We start from the raw sequence: 15,122 nt of genomic DNA, 5'->3' as shown, positions 1-15,122 counted from the left end.
GAACAGATGGGAAATCGCAACAGAGAAATGGAGACAAAAAAAAGAGCAATTCTAGAATGAAAAATAAAATACCTAAAGTGGGGGGAAAAAAACACCTCCTTGTACTAGACTAATAACAGATTGGAGATGATAAAAAACAGTCTATAAACTTAAAGACATGTTCTCAAAAATCCAGTTATAATAAGAGACAAAAAAGATTGGAATGAAAAATGATCAAGCTTTAATGATTATGGAAAACCTCAGTCTAACACACAGGTAACTGGAGCCATGGATGAAAGTAAATCTGTGCAGAAAAGAACTGTGTGTGGGTGTGTGTGTGTGTGGGGGGGAGATCATGGTAATTTCTCAAATTTGTGAAAACTTCAAGCTGTAAATCTCAGAAGCTCAATGAAATCAAAGTGGAATAAATACAAAGAGGATTACACCTAGGCCATTACAGTCAAAATGAGGAACAGCAGAGACAAAGAAAATACTGGAAGCAGTCAGAAAACAATACATTCTTCCTTATTACTGTATGTTGTATATAATGATGATTTTTTCAGTAGATACACTATTGGCCAGAAGAAAATTTAATAATCTATATAAAATACTGAAGGGAAAATAAAAATGTCAATTTAGCATTCTGCAGTCAATATAAATGTCTTTAAAAATGAGAATGCGGGATCCCTGGGCGGCGCAGCAGTTTGGCGCCTGCCTTTGGCCCAGGGCGCGATCCTGGAGACCTGGGATCGAATCCCACATCGGGCTCCCGGTGCATGGAGCCTGCTTCTCCCTCTCCCTGTGTCTCTGCCTCTCTCTCTCTCACTGTGTGCCTATCATAAATAAATTAAAAAAAAAATGAGAATGCATGATATTTCATATAATCAAAAGTTTTAAAAATGAATACATTGCCATCAGAAGTACACTACAAGAAATCCTAAAAGAAGGTTATTAATTAAAAGGGGTACCAAATAGAAACAGATGTGTAACAAGAAATAAGGAGTATGAGAAATAGTAAACATGTAGTTAAATATAAATGACTATTTTTTCTTAATTTCTTAAAAGACAGAATACTATTTAAAATAACATGATTGTGTACGGTTTGTAACATATGTAGGAGCAAAACATATGACATCAATAGTTGTCCAAAAGTCAGAGGATCATATGTATTGTAAGGTTTTCACATCTCTGAAGGATGAAGGATGAAGAATGAAGTATTATGATATTAGTTCTAAGCAGACTATATTAAGTTAAAGATGCATACTGTAAACATAGAGCAATCACTAAAAGTCAAAAAAGGTTACAGTTAAAAAGTCACAAGAAATGAAGTGGTGGATGAGTAGACAAATTATGAATGAAAGAGAATTGTGGACTTAGAAAAAGGCCCCCATATACAAGTTAACTGACAAAGTTGCCAAGTTACCCGACCACTCAATGGGAAATTGTAAAACTTTTCATTAAATGGTGCTGACTTAGGTCAGCATGGGAAAAAAAAAAAATCTTTATTCCTACTTCCTCCTATCAAAAATGTTGATTTAAAAATGATCACAGACTTAATCATAAAAAATATTTATAACCTTAGGGTAGATAAAGCACCAAAATCTTAAAAATAATAAATTGTCCTTCAAATTTAAAAACATCTGGTCTTCAAAAGACATTGTTAAAACAAATGAGAGCACATTGGGAGCAAATATTCCCAACACAGATATCTGAGAAATCTTTCAAATATGTTCTAATAAGGAAACAAACAATAAAACTAAAAAATAACAAAAGCTTTGATTGATAACTTAACAAAAATAGTTCTACAATAGGCCATTGAGTACTTGAAAAAATGATCAGTTATTAATTAATAGGAAATGCCAATTAAGACTACAATGATATTACAATTCAAAGTCATCTATATAGCTCAACTAAAGATTGAAAGTATCAATTTTTGATAGGGATGTGGCAATCCTCACATGTTACTCTTTTAGGAGTATAAAATGATAAAACCCACATTAGAAAACACTTCATTGTCTTTTGTAAAGTTAAACACATATCTATTACCCAAAAATTCTAATACTTAATATTAACCCAAGGGAAACAACCACAATCTGTATGTTTATCACATGAATAGACAAAACAATGATATATTCATACAATTGATTCTGATTCTTACTAAATAATTGTTTGAGAAATTTCTAATACACACAAAATTACAAATAAACTTCAAAAATGTTATTCTTAGTAGAAGAAGCTAGACACAAAAGAGTATATAGGATTCCATTTATGAAGTTATAGGATAGGGAAAACTAAGTTGATAGAAATCTTAATAATGATATGGGGGTAGGGGTAGGAGTTGGTGAGAATTTACTGCAAAGACACAAGAAGGAACTTTTTGTGGTGACAAAGAAGGTCTCGACCCTGTGTGTGGTATATGGTACAATAGTAGTCATCCAAAGATGTCCACATCCTATTGCCCAGAATATGTGTTTATGTTACCTTATATGGCAGAAATTACATCGCAGATGTGATTAGACTAAGAACCTTGAAATGAGGAGATATGCTGGATTATCCAAGTGAACCTCCTATAATCATGGGTGCTTAGAAGAGGGAGGCAACAGGGTCAGAATAAGAAAAGTAGAGGTGATGATAGAAAGAGAGGGTGGAGAGATGTGCTTTGAAGACAGACAAAGGGGCCAAATAGCAAGGAATGCCGATGGTCTCTAGAAGTTGGAAAAGTTCAGAAAATGGATTATTCCCTGGAATCTTCGGAAAAAACTAGCCCTGCTCACATCTTGATTTGAAACCATAAAACATGTTTTGAGTTTCTGAACTCCAGAACTGGGAGTTAATAAATTTATCTTCTGTTAAGCTACCAAGTGTGGCAATTTGTTGAAGCAGCAAGAAGAAACTAATACGAGGTGGTTGTTACATGGATGTATGAATTTGTCAAAACTCATTAACGTTTGTAATCAAAACCTATGCATTTAATCATATGTAAATTGTACCTCAATAGTTAATTTTCAAATACATTGAAACACTGCATAGAAAATATGTTTTGCATGTTTTCCAAGGCTCTGCTGTCCAATATAGTAGGAACTAGCCATATGTGCCTACTGGGCACTTCAGTTGAAGCTACTCAAAACTGCTATGTGATATACATACATGAGATTTCAAAATTGTAGTACAAAAATTTCACCAATATTATTACATGTTGAGATATTTTGCATATGTAGGATTAAAACATATGAAAGCCTTTACTTATTATTTGCTTTTTTGTAATGTGGCTTCTACAAAAATTAAAATTACATATGTTACATATGTAACTTTAGCTTTTTTAGCATATCCATATGTAATTGTATTTTTAATAGACAGCCCTGCCTCAAGCACTTTATGAGTTCAGAGAGGGGTTAGACTGACATTTAGTTAGAACAAGATTCCAGCAGGGAATACCCCTTGCAAACTTTTCCAAGATAAGTAGTGAAGAAGAGAACACAATGAATAGGAAATGCAAGGTCAGAATTAGAAGGTGAGAGTTTAATGCAAGTTGGAAGAATATCAAATAATGGAGATTGGTTAGAGCACACAGCTAATAAGGAGAAGTAATTGGAGATGGACTGAATAATCTCATTATTTTTGTTTGAAGTAGCAGGAATTCCCAGAATATTAAATGAGCCCACATTCAAATGTAAACATAAATACCTTACAATTCCAAACACAAAGGATGTCGGCATTACTATAGCTAATATTTTATGTCATTTGTAAGACTGTTTCATTAGCACAGATAAAGTACAAAGATTATGTCTTCCATTAGCACAGAGAGGGAGTCAATTGTCTATGGAATTGAATTTTTTTGGGGGGGGCAGTTTCATTCTTAGTCTGCTCGTTAAGAGACTGAATAACCTAACAGAGGTCCATCTCTAATTTTTCTGTCACTAAGCAGGCTTTAAATTCATGAAATGGTTAAAACATGGTTACAGTGTACAATATTCAAAGAAAATATGCAAAGACAATTGTTTAAGTGGTAGCATCCAAAATATCATACATTGGTTTACATAAGTTGCGATAAAGAACTTCCAAACCATTTGGGAAAAGTATACACATACATATCCATTTAAAAGGTTCAGATTTTTGCATCACAAGTAGTTGGCTCTTGAATAATGACGATCACTATACACGTGTGTCTATACCATAGAGACATACGCCAAAGTGAAGTGTCTACTTAAGGGATAAAGAGATTTGTGCCACTCTCTGGTTAATTATGGAGATTGTACATGCATTATGGTAGCCTTTGAATATAGGTATTTTTTACAAATACTAAAGAGATATATGGTCACAAACACATACACGCATACACACACATATATGTGAAGGGTAGATTGTCTTGGTCACATAGAAATACACTTTAAAATGTATCAACTGTCTCCTTAGTATACACTTATTTTTTCAACTGTCGTAAAATCAAGAAAACCCTAGAACCATCCCTATTTTCCTAAAATAAAAACTAAATTCAATAGTATCAGTAAAAAAAACATTATTCTTTGTGCTAGCCACTACCACAATTAATAAAATGTTAGTTCCTGCACTCAAATTGGTAATCTATGGAAAAAAGAGAGATGCATAGATAGATGCCATCCAAGTCAAGGGTAGTAAGAGAGAGATCAGAAATGTTGTCTCTGTAAGGGTACGGTAGCTTGTCAATGGAAATCTCCTGTGTGTCAAATCTGAACTTTTTTTTTTTTCTTTTTGAACTAATGCCTTTAAGGCAATGCTAATTAACTGCTTAAGATTTTAAAGACGATTCCTTGCAAGTTCTGGTGTAAAACTTGAGAGCATACTTCTAAAAATACTGACTAGAACGTGGTACTTAAAGAATATAATTTCTACAAGAAAAAGTGTTGAATTAATTGAACAGTTTGCAATATAACTTCAGTTCTGGAAAATAAAATGATGCAATAAATCTTGAAAAAGATACTATTCAATTTAGTTCGGGCATATTTCAAAGGAAATAAACACTACTGCTAAATGTGTAGTGAAACAACAAAGCGTGTTGTGTGAAACATACAATAAAGTGTTTAAATGCTGTTTCATGTTAATTAATAGACCCATAGATGTTCTCTGCTTTTTACTTAAAATAACTTCCTGCTGAAGGTGACTTTGACTTTACAAAATGATAAACTTCTTGTTTTGTGTGTTTTGCGATTTGAAAACAAAAAGCAATAGTATTCAATCAGTATCTATGTGGGGCCATTTTGTCCAAAACACTTCCCTAGTGCCCAGAAAGGAAATAAAGTAGATTGATAAACTGAGATTAGCATATGGCCCACCTAATATTGTAGTAAGATTATCTAATTTCTAACCAGAGTTACTGATTTTAAAAGAAGTGGCCTGCGATACAAGATTTTGGATTAATGAGCAATTGGAGGACTTCCAAAGCTATCACTATTGATGGAATTACTTTTACGATTCTTATTCTTTAAATGCAGATCATATCATAAAGCGGGGTGGGAAGCACTGAAGGATGGCCATAGTTGCTAAGGCTGAGTCAAGGTTCAGCATGCCTAGGAACAAATGGGTGAAGAATTTAGACTTAGAGCTGCCTGGCCTTTGATCTCACAGAGGAACTGCAGGCTTTTACAACTTCAGTGTACACAGTTCTTTTTTCCTAAGCAGGAGCTCCTAAAACAATGAGAGGGAGATCCAGTGAGGAGGCAGAGGAATTTATCTTGATCATTGGTACATTCATGGTCTATCTACAAGTTCCAGGCCTACAGGCTTGTAATTACAGCTGCCCTCAACAGAATAAAGAATTCCAACAAATTATAGCAATAACTTCTTGCATGACGTGAGTAACCTCCTCTCAGTTTGTTCATCTTGAAAATGTGTAGCTTTAAAATGTGTGACCACCTTCAGGTACTTTTCAGGATGAGGTAAAATGTAAGTATAATGCACATTCTTAAGTAATAAATAAAAATGAAAAAAATAAATAAATAAAAATGATAAATCTGCCTATATGTTACCACTCCTCATAAGCAAATATAATGCCATACATGGCGAATAACAGCACTGAAAACCTCACTGACATTCATTTGGGTTGGAAATAATATGGTAAATATTCTCCAATTTTTGACATTGGTTGCTCATTAACCATGCTAATGCTTCTTGGTGATATACACTATTATGTTAAAAAAAAAAACTTTAAGATAGGATAACCTAACATTGAATTTGAGATTCTTCATTATGTCATTTGACATAGTTGCCTAAAATACATAGTGTGAGACTGATTCTATAGATAAATAATGGAATATGAAAAATGATTCCCTAGTGAGGATCTTGTGAGCTTTTATGGCTAATATACCTTATAATCTTCATCAGTGCAGCCCTGCTAATTACATGGAAATGTGTATGTACTTAAGACATTTTTAGGTGCATTTTAGGTGCATTTTTAGGTGGCTCAGTGGGTTAAGCATCCAACTCTTGATTTCAGATCTCAGGGTCATGGGATTGAGTCCCACGTCGGCTCCGTGTCCCATGTGGAGTCTGCCTCTGCTCCTCCCCCTGCTCACTCTATCTCTCTCTTTCTCTCTCTCAAATAAATACAATCTTTAAAGATAATTTTAACAGATGAAAACATTATAAATTCTATTGAGGCCTTTTTGTTACCTCTTCCAGACCAAATCTTTCTGATAGAAATTTATCTGTTTCCCTAAAATCTACTTTTGTTTTTTTCTTAATACTCTGTATTATTACTTATTTTAAGAATATTTTATTTGGTGTTTAGAATAGATAAGACATGCAAATTAAATAAAATCCAGAGGGTACACATTGGTATCAGTGAAATGTATGGCTCTTTTCTTTTTTTTTTTTTTTTTTTTTTTTTTGTATGGCTCTTTTCACTCTGTCCCCGAGCTACTGGATTCTCCTCTCTAGAAACAGTCCCTATTACTTTCATGTTTATCTTTACACAGTTATTTAATACATATGCCTGCAAAAACATATTTTTAAAGCAATGCCATCGATATTTATATACACTAATCTGTATCTACATTTTCTGCCTCTTATCATTTTGTCTATACCAGGGGTTGGCAAACTGCATCCCACACGTGAAATCTATTTCATCTCTTGTTGAAATAAAGTCACTTCTTCATCGCTGAACTATTTTTGTCTTCATGCTTCAACAGAGGAGTTGAATTTTGTTACTAGAGAGACTTGATAGCCCCAAAAGACTAAAATATTATCTGATCCTTTACAGAAGAAAAGTTTGTACACTTGCTAGAAGGTCTTTCATCACCCATACAGAGAGAGATACCTAATACTTTTTAACAAGTTTGCAATAGCCCACAACAGAACAGGGACATGGAAATCTTGAAGGTACTTTTATAACCATACCACTTGATATATTTTTGGAGTGTATCTGACTGCTTCTATAAATACTGAATATAATGCATTTTCCCCAACTTCACTTCCTAACCCCCTTTCCCTCTATTTTGGTTGTAGTTTTCAGAGTTTACCTTTATAGCTTTAAATATACTAAAGACATGAACTATTGGATCTTACGGAGTTAAAATATATAAATAGTATCAACTCTTTAAACTTTTATATGTTAAATTAACTTCTATTTTTCCTCCCAAATATCTTAGTTTTCTACTTACAAGGTTGATAGTCTGAATTTAGAGCGTTCATGTTCTTTAGAATCATAATGGCCCATTTGCTGTAGTCTTAGCCTTATCCTAAATGAGAATTAGTGCTCACCTCTGCTTTCCCTGAGAATCCATGACAAGCAGAATTCTAATGTTGGTTACTCTGAATTGTTTATTTTTAAAAAACCAGATGCTTTCTCTATCCATTGAAATAGTTAATTTCCTCTTTATTTTAGAAACCATATTTTCACAAATTGAACCACTCTTGCATTCTTGGGGTAAATCCCACTTGGTGTATAATCTTTTTAATATGCTATTGGATTCAGGTTGCTATTATTTTGTTTAGTATTTTTTCAAGGAGTCCCAAGAAATGATGGTCTGCAGTTTTCTTGTGAGGTCTTTGTCTTGGTTTTATTTATTTATTTATTTATTTATTTATTTAAAGGCTTTATTTATTTACTCATGAGAGACACAGAGAGACAGAGAGGCAGAGACACAAGCAGAGGGAGAAGCAGGCTCCATGCTGATGTGGGACTCGATCATGGGTCCCTAGGATCACGCCCTTGGCTGAAGGCGTTGCTAAACCACTGAGCCACCCGGGCTGCCCTGTCTTGGTTTTAATATCAGATTAATATTGGTTTTACAGAATGAGTTTAGAAGGGTTTCCTATTTTTTTGGCAGAATTTGAGAAGGATTATGATCATTATCTTTAAACATTTGATAGAATTTGCAAAAGAAGAAGCAATAGTTTCCTTTGTTGGAAGTTTTTTTTTTTTTAATATTTTATTTACTTATTCATGAGAGACAGAGAAAGGCAAAGACATTGGCAGAGGAAGAAGCATACTCCCCAGAAGGGAGCCCCATACCGGACTTGATCCCAAGACCCCAGCATCATGACCTGAGCTGGCGAGCAGGCTCTCAACCACTGAACCATCCAGGTTCCCCTGTTGGAAGTTTTTGATAATTAATTTAATCTCTTTACCTGTCATGGATGCATTCAGATTTTATTTTTCTTTTCTTTTTTTTTTTAATAGACTCCATACCCAGCGTGAAGCCCAATATGGGGCTTGAACTCACAACTCTGAGATTAGGACCTGAGCTGAGATGGAAAGTCACTTAACTGAGCCACCCAGAAGCCCTGCCTTCAGATTTTCTATTTCTTGAGTCAAGTTTTATAGTTTCAATGTTTCTAGGAATTTGCCCATTTTATCTATGTTATTTAACTTATTGTTGCACAATTTCTATTAGTATTCTCTTATAATCTTTTTATTTCTGTCACTTATAATGTCCTCACATTCTTTTTTGGTTTTAGTAACTTTTCCCTCTTCCCTCCAAGTTTCAGGTAAGTAAAGATTTGTCATTTCATTGAAATAACCAACTTTTGGTTACACTGATTTTATTTTTCTATTTGCTAATTGATTTATATCCACTTTATTATTCTCTTCTGTTAGTTTTTGGTTTAGTTTTTCTTTTCTCTTGCTCCTTAAGGTATACATTAGTTTGTTGATTTGAGATTTCTTTAATGCAGGTGTTTATAGCAAGAAATTTCCCTTTGAGTATTGCTTTTACAACATCCTATTGGTTAAGGAAATGTTGTGTAAGCTTCACATTTTTGCAAATTTTCCAGACTTTCTTCTTTTATAGTTTCATTCTTTTGTAATTATGAAAAATATTTTGTAGGATTTCACTGAAAACAAATTTAATTATTAAGACTTCTGTGTCCTAAAATATGTTTTATTCTGGAGAATATTCCATAAGCACTTGGAAAAAAAAAAAGGTCTGTTATGCTACTGTTGTTTGGAACATTCTATCCATGTCTATTAGGTCTACTGGCTTTATAGGTTCTCAAGTCTTTATTCTCTTATTTACCTTTTGTCTGTGTTGTTACCTCCATCTTTGAAGGTGGGGTACAAATCCCCAATAGTTGGTGAACTATTTCTTCCTTCAATTCTGTCAGTTTTTGCATCATATATATATACCACTAACAAGAGAAATGCCTTTAAATTGTAGAGTTTAATCCATTGGTTTTTAAGTAGTTACTGGTAAGGAAGGAGCTACTTCTGACATTTGCTCTAGTTTTTCTTGCTCAATTCCTCCTTACTAACTTCATTTGTGTTAGATACAAATTTTCTAGTGTATCTCTTTTGATTCCTTTTGTATTTGTTTTCCTAGTTTTCTCCTCAGAGGTTGACCTGGGCATCACAATTAACATCTTAATTTATAACAAACTAGTTTAGAATAGTATCAACACGAATTTAATTTTAAAAGGATACAAAAACTGTGCTCCTATATTCTTTCACTACTTTTTATATTGTTATTGCCATAAATTACATCTTTATACATGATATGCCCATCAGCCCAATTTTATACGTCTTGTTTGATGCCTTTATCCTTTATATCACACAGGGAAAAAAGAATAGCAAATGAAAAATTCATTAAATTTGATCTTTACATTTATCTTTGTAGGTACCTTTTATAAAATTCTTTATTTCTTTATCTGAATTGAGTTAATGTTAGTATGCAATGCTGTATTAACTATAGTCATCATACAATACATTATATTCCCAGGACTTACTTTGTAATTTGAAGTTTGTATATTTTGACCACCTCCATCCATTTCTCACCCATTCTCTTTGTGTCCCATTTCCTAACCCAATCTTCCATTGATAGATTAGTGCTCTTCCAGTATGAGGATATTGGAAATTTTCCTCACTCGGTCATTGATCTAAGTGAGCGGTTTCTTGTCAGGAAACTTTGCTTTTTTCTTACCTTCATGGCCACTCGCTTCATAGAAGTCTAGCCTTGAGCAAAGGTTTACAGTAGATTTCTTCAGTCTTCTTTCCTGAATCCTAGAGTCCTATCTTACTCTTTGTTTCAAGCATCAGCTTGACATCAAACCCAAGCTTTGCATAGAATAGTTTTTATACACTGAAGCAATTCAGGCTTGCTCTCTCTACCTGCTTCCAGTCAACCTAGAGGCTGACAGGTCTAGTTTCTAATACCTCACCACTTTGCATTCATATTCTATTTCTGATTCACAAAGGAGAGGATTTTTCATAAACCTGGCTCTGCCACCACTCCCCCCAAGACAATCTTTAATTCTATATTTCTGGGAACAGGAGTGTCAAAATAAAAGTCTAAGACAAAAAAAAAGACTAGGCTTGTATAATACAAAGTAATACTAATATTGATACACAGAACTATTGAAGTCATGATAGGTTTTAATTGTTTTTTTCGGTTTTAAATTTTTATGTAGAAGAATACCTATACCAAGGAGATCACATATGCTGCCTGTATAAATCTCCGCTCTCTCTTATCATTGTCATTTGTAAGTGATGCTCTCAACTAGATAAATGAGGACCTCTTATTTTGATACTTTGTCTTCTGTTGTAAGTGGAAGTTCTGTTCTAAGTCTTCTGAAGTTTCTAATTTTCTTTTTTCACCTTAGGAGATCATGGCTGGTGGTCCTGATGCTACAAGTACCCAGGGCTCCAAACACTGAAGTCAGAACAAGCAGAAATTCCATCATTAACAGTGTGTTCCTCAGTAGAAGAATAACTGATACCTTCAACTTATAATGTGTCTTGGTGTACAATATTCACAGAAAGAAATTTGAAAGCGAGATCTTGTAGTTTATAGGATCCCATCACTTGGTGAGATGAGATTCTATTGGACCTATTTGGGAGCAATGTTGAGACACATATAATCAACCTCTTCTAACACTTGCATCATTAGCTTAAATCAAACTCAAGAAGCTGCTGAGTCCTGCTTCATGTAGACCCCTGCACTACTGTCTCCATTGGCTCATTAGACATGTTCCCTGAGCATATCTCTCAATCTGGTATCATACAGGCTGGCTACATGATCTCAGAGATTTAATAGAGTTTGAAGAAAATTTTGTATTTCTGAATACAGACAAAAATGGTTCAGTCTCAAAAGTATCTTTTGATATTTCATGCTAAAATTCAAAATACAGTTGGGCTTTTATGAAGTGATTATTGAGCTAATGCTTATCTGGAATTTTATTTGGTAGACTTTAAATTATTGAAACACAGACCAGATTTAAAGAAGCACAGGTAACAATTTGAGAATGTCCATTCCTGTTTATGCATTTAAGGAGTATAAATGCAAGCAATAGTAATTCCCTTTTCTACAAAATTGTAATTATATTCAGTTCATTTCTTTTCAAAATTTTTATCTGTTTGGAACCAGAATGCTTTATTGGAAAAGCATCATTGGAGACTATATCTGCTAAGTAGAAAGTTATTTGGAAGGCCAGTATAATGATATCAGTTTTCCAATCTCTGAAAATAATGATTTGAATGTAAAATGAGGAGTATTATGCTTAATTGGAAGTCTTTGACATCACTCCCAGGAGAAAGTGCTTCTCCCCAGTGACAGGGGTCACAATAGCATATAAACGAGGTATTTTTACAAATGCTACCGGGTAGATTATCTACTTCTGCTTTTCTAGATCTCCAAGATATCATTAAATGTCAAGCTTCACATATTACGCTATGCAGGATTTCTGAAATGCTGAAGAATTAAATCCCAGCGGCCCACTGCTTGTCCACCACATTTGATATTGTGGTTCTTGCTCGGAGTAGCTGATAGAAGCCAGTACCTTGGCAGATAAATGGCATTTGTTTAATTTAAATGACACTCGTCATGCTGCCTTTTGTTCTAAAGCACTATGAGGTTAATTGAGCAGATATGAAAAATTAGCCAGGCTAAAATTGCCTCTGCTCTAAGTCAGAATTATTAATCTACCGGCCTTAATTCAGAGCTTCTCCATTTTCTATGATAGACTGAATCACATAGACTGTTTAAGGGAGAAATGCTAATGATAATATACTAATTTAAAATTTTTCATGTGACTAGGAATTTCAGCACAGTCAAATTCAACAGATTTGAAATTCTAACCATGAAAATATGACTTTTCCATCTAACCTGTTTATGCCATTATATGGGAAGGCAAATATGAAAGTATGTTTTATCAACGACTTTTAATTTGCAAGTTTGCTTATGACCTTCAAAACTATTTCACACTAAATATAATCTTAGATTTCATGAATACACTGTGCCTTTCCATTTTATGTAGATAACAATGTGTTGCAGGCTCCATATCTTATAGCAGAGTAATTAAGGCCACATCAATTGTGTTTCCATACAGTAAGTAATTACAGAGGTGATTGGAAGATTTCTGTAGAGGATTAGCTTAATTTATCAAGCACTGGCTCTTGTGAAATAAATGAGCAGAGGCACCCTTCAGCTCAACTGTTGACTCTCTTCTACTTATAGCATATGGATGGGATGATTTACTACAGTCCAATGAACTCCATGCCTTAGAGTTAGGTACAGCCCGCAAAGTGGGGACCACCAGGGGAGACTAGGAGCCTCTGGGCAGACAGTAATATTTCCTACTATATCTCCATACAAATCTCTATCTTTCTTTTCTAAATTGTATATGTCTGAGGTGTCTAGGTAACTCAGTTGGTTGGGGAACCTGACTCTTGTCTTTGGCTCAGGTCATAGTCTCAGGGTCATGGGATAGAGCCTCACATTGGGCTCCATGCTCAGCCCAGAGTCTCCTTGAGATTCTCTTCCTCTCCTTCTGCCCCTCCCCCAGGTCACACACACATACTCTCTAAAAAAAGTCTTTTTTTGAAAGAAGATTTTATTTATTTATTACAGAGAGAGTATGAGAGCATGAGAGCATGAGCAGAGGGAGGGATAGGGACAAGCAGACTCTGAACTGAGCACGAGCCTGATGCAGGGCTCAATCCCAGGACACTGAGATCCTGATCTGAGCTAAAACCAAGTGTCTGACACTTAACTGATAGAGCCATCAGTTAAGTGGTACCCCTAAAATAAAATCTTAAAAAGAATAAACTGCTCATGTCCAGTTTTCATTTACAATTAAAGCATATCTTATTGATAAATCAGGTACTACATTTGGGCATCATTCATAGTCAGAATCACAATTTGAAATCTGTTAAATCTATAAGACAATTTTTGAATACTCAAAAGGTAAAGATTTATTTCATGTTAATATAGCCTCATTTATAGAAATATATATGCTTAATAATATATTTTTATAATCTTTTTAAACATAAAATACATGCAAAAAAATACAGGTTGTCTGTGTATAATTTTTCCTCGTTGAACAGATTAATGACTTTCTGGAGGAATTCAGGCACTTAATTCACTTGTAATTACAACACAGGTACCTACTTCTCACACTTATTTTAGGTCCCTAATACAGCACAGAATTCTATTTTTGCCATGGAATTTAGTGGTGACCACGACCAGAGACTGGTACACTAATCAAGCTACAAAGAACTTGTGGCTGCTAGCATTATAAACAAAAGTGCATAGTGACTGCTTTACAGAGGTCATGTGATATCAGGCTGACTTCATCAGGTTAATATCCCTTTTGGGACAAATGTGACTCTTTGAAGCTACCTATATAAATTTAGACAGCATTTTTAAATGAATGGGGCCAAAAAAGAACACAAGGTAAAACTGAGGAGTAATTTTAAAAATATGGTGTCTATATAGATCTTATCTGTATCAAAGTAATTTCTACATGTGTTGGAAGATAAGAAAAATAATATAACAAGATGAAATGAAAACAGTGTTTGCCCTTACCCAGAAATTTACTCCCTTTTTTATAATGATTGTCAGGCCTAGAGAACCAATTAGCACAATAAAACATCTGTTGTTAAATTCTTTAGTTCTTGTTTCCTGATTTGTGGTCCAAGTTGTTTAGATAGTATCTCTATTATTAGAAAATACTGCTGTTACCTAGTTGGTGAAAATTGTCAAAGTATGGAATATTTTATCAACTTTGTTAAAAAAGAAAGGGAAAGGTTTTCAAAAAATTAAATTCAATCTACTAATCCAGTTTAATATATTACATCAACTTTAGAACTTTATTAAAGATGTCAATAAAGAATTTGTTCAGCCTCTTTTCATAAACTTTAAAACCTACCCTAACATATCCAATAATAGGTATACCAGCATATTAAAAGAAGAACCAAACAACTGTCATATGGTATTTTAAAAAGATTATGCATGTTAAGGAATAAGAAATGCAATTATATGTAAGGGCTATGATTATCTGTAACTGCAAAAATTTATGATCAAAGAAGAATTGTTTATGATTAGAGATAATTTGGCTTCTTTAAAATGTAGGATATTTATATATGTAGAGAAGGCTGTTAGAGGATATAACAGAAGATTCTGCAAACAGGGGGGAAAAAACCAACTAACCATAAACCTAACAGGAGATATGGGAAGGGAGAGCAAATAACAATAACAAAATCAATGCAAGGCTTCAGAAAGCAACAAGAGTGTCATTGAAAAAAAGGAAGGTATTTCCAAGAAATAAAAGTTCTTGAGTAGAGGACTGAAACTTCACAGAATATCAATGGTTCCATTATTATATTAAATAATTCAATCACAATGAAAATTGCTTTTTTCTGAAAACTAGACAAGTTGATTGCAAAATTCATTTGA

This window comes from Canis aureus, chromosome 2 (assembly GCF_053574225.1).
Source record: "Canis aureus isolate CA01 chromosome 2, VMU_Caureus_v.1.0, whole genome shotgun sequence".
In the NCBI taxonomy this organism is placed as follows: domain Eukaryota; kingdom Metazoa; phylum Chordata; class Mammalia; order Carnivora; family Canidae; genus Canis; species Canis aureus.
Note: the sequence above shows the minus strand (reverse complement) of the source record.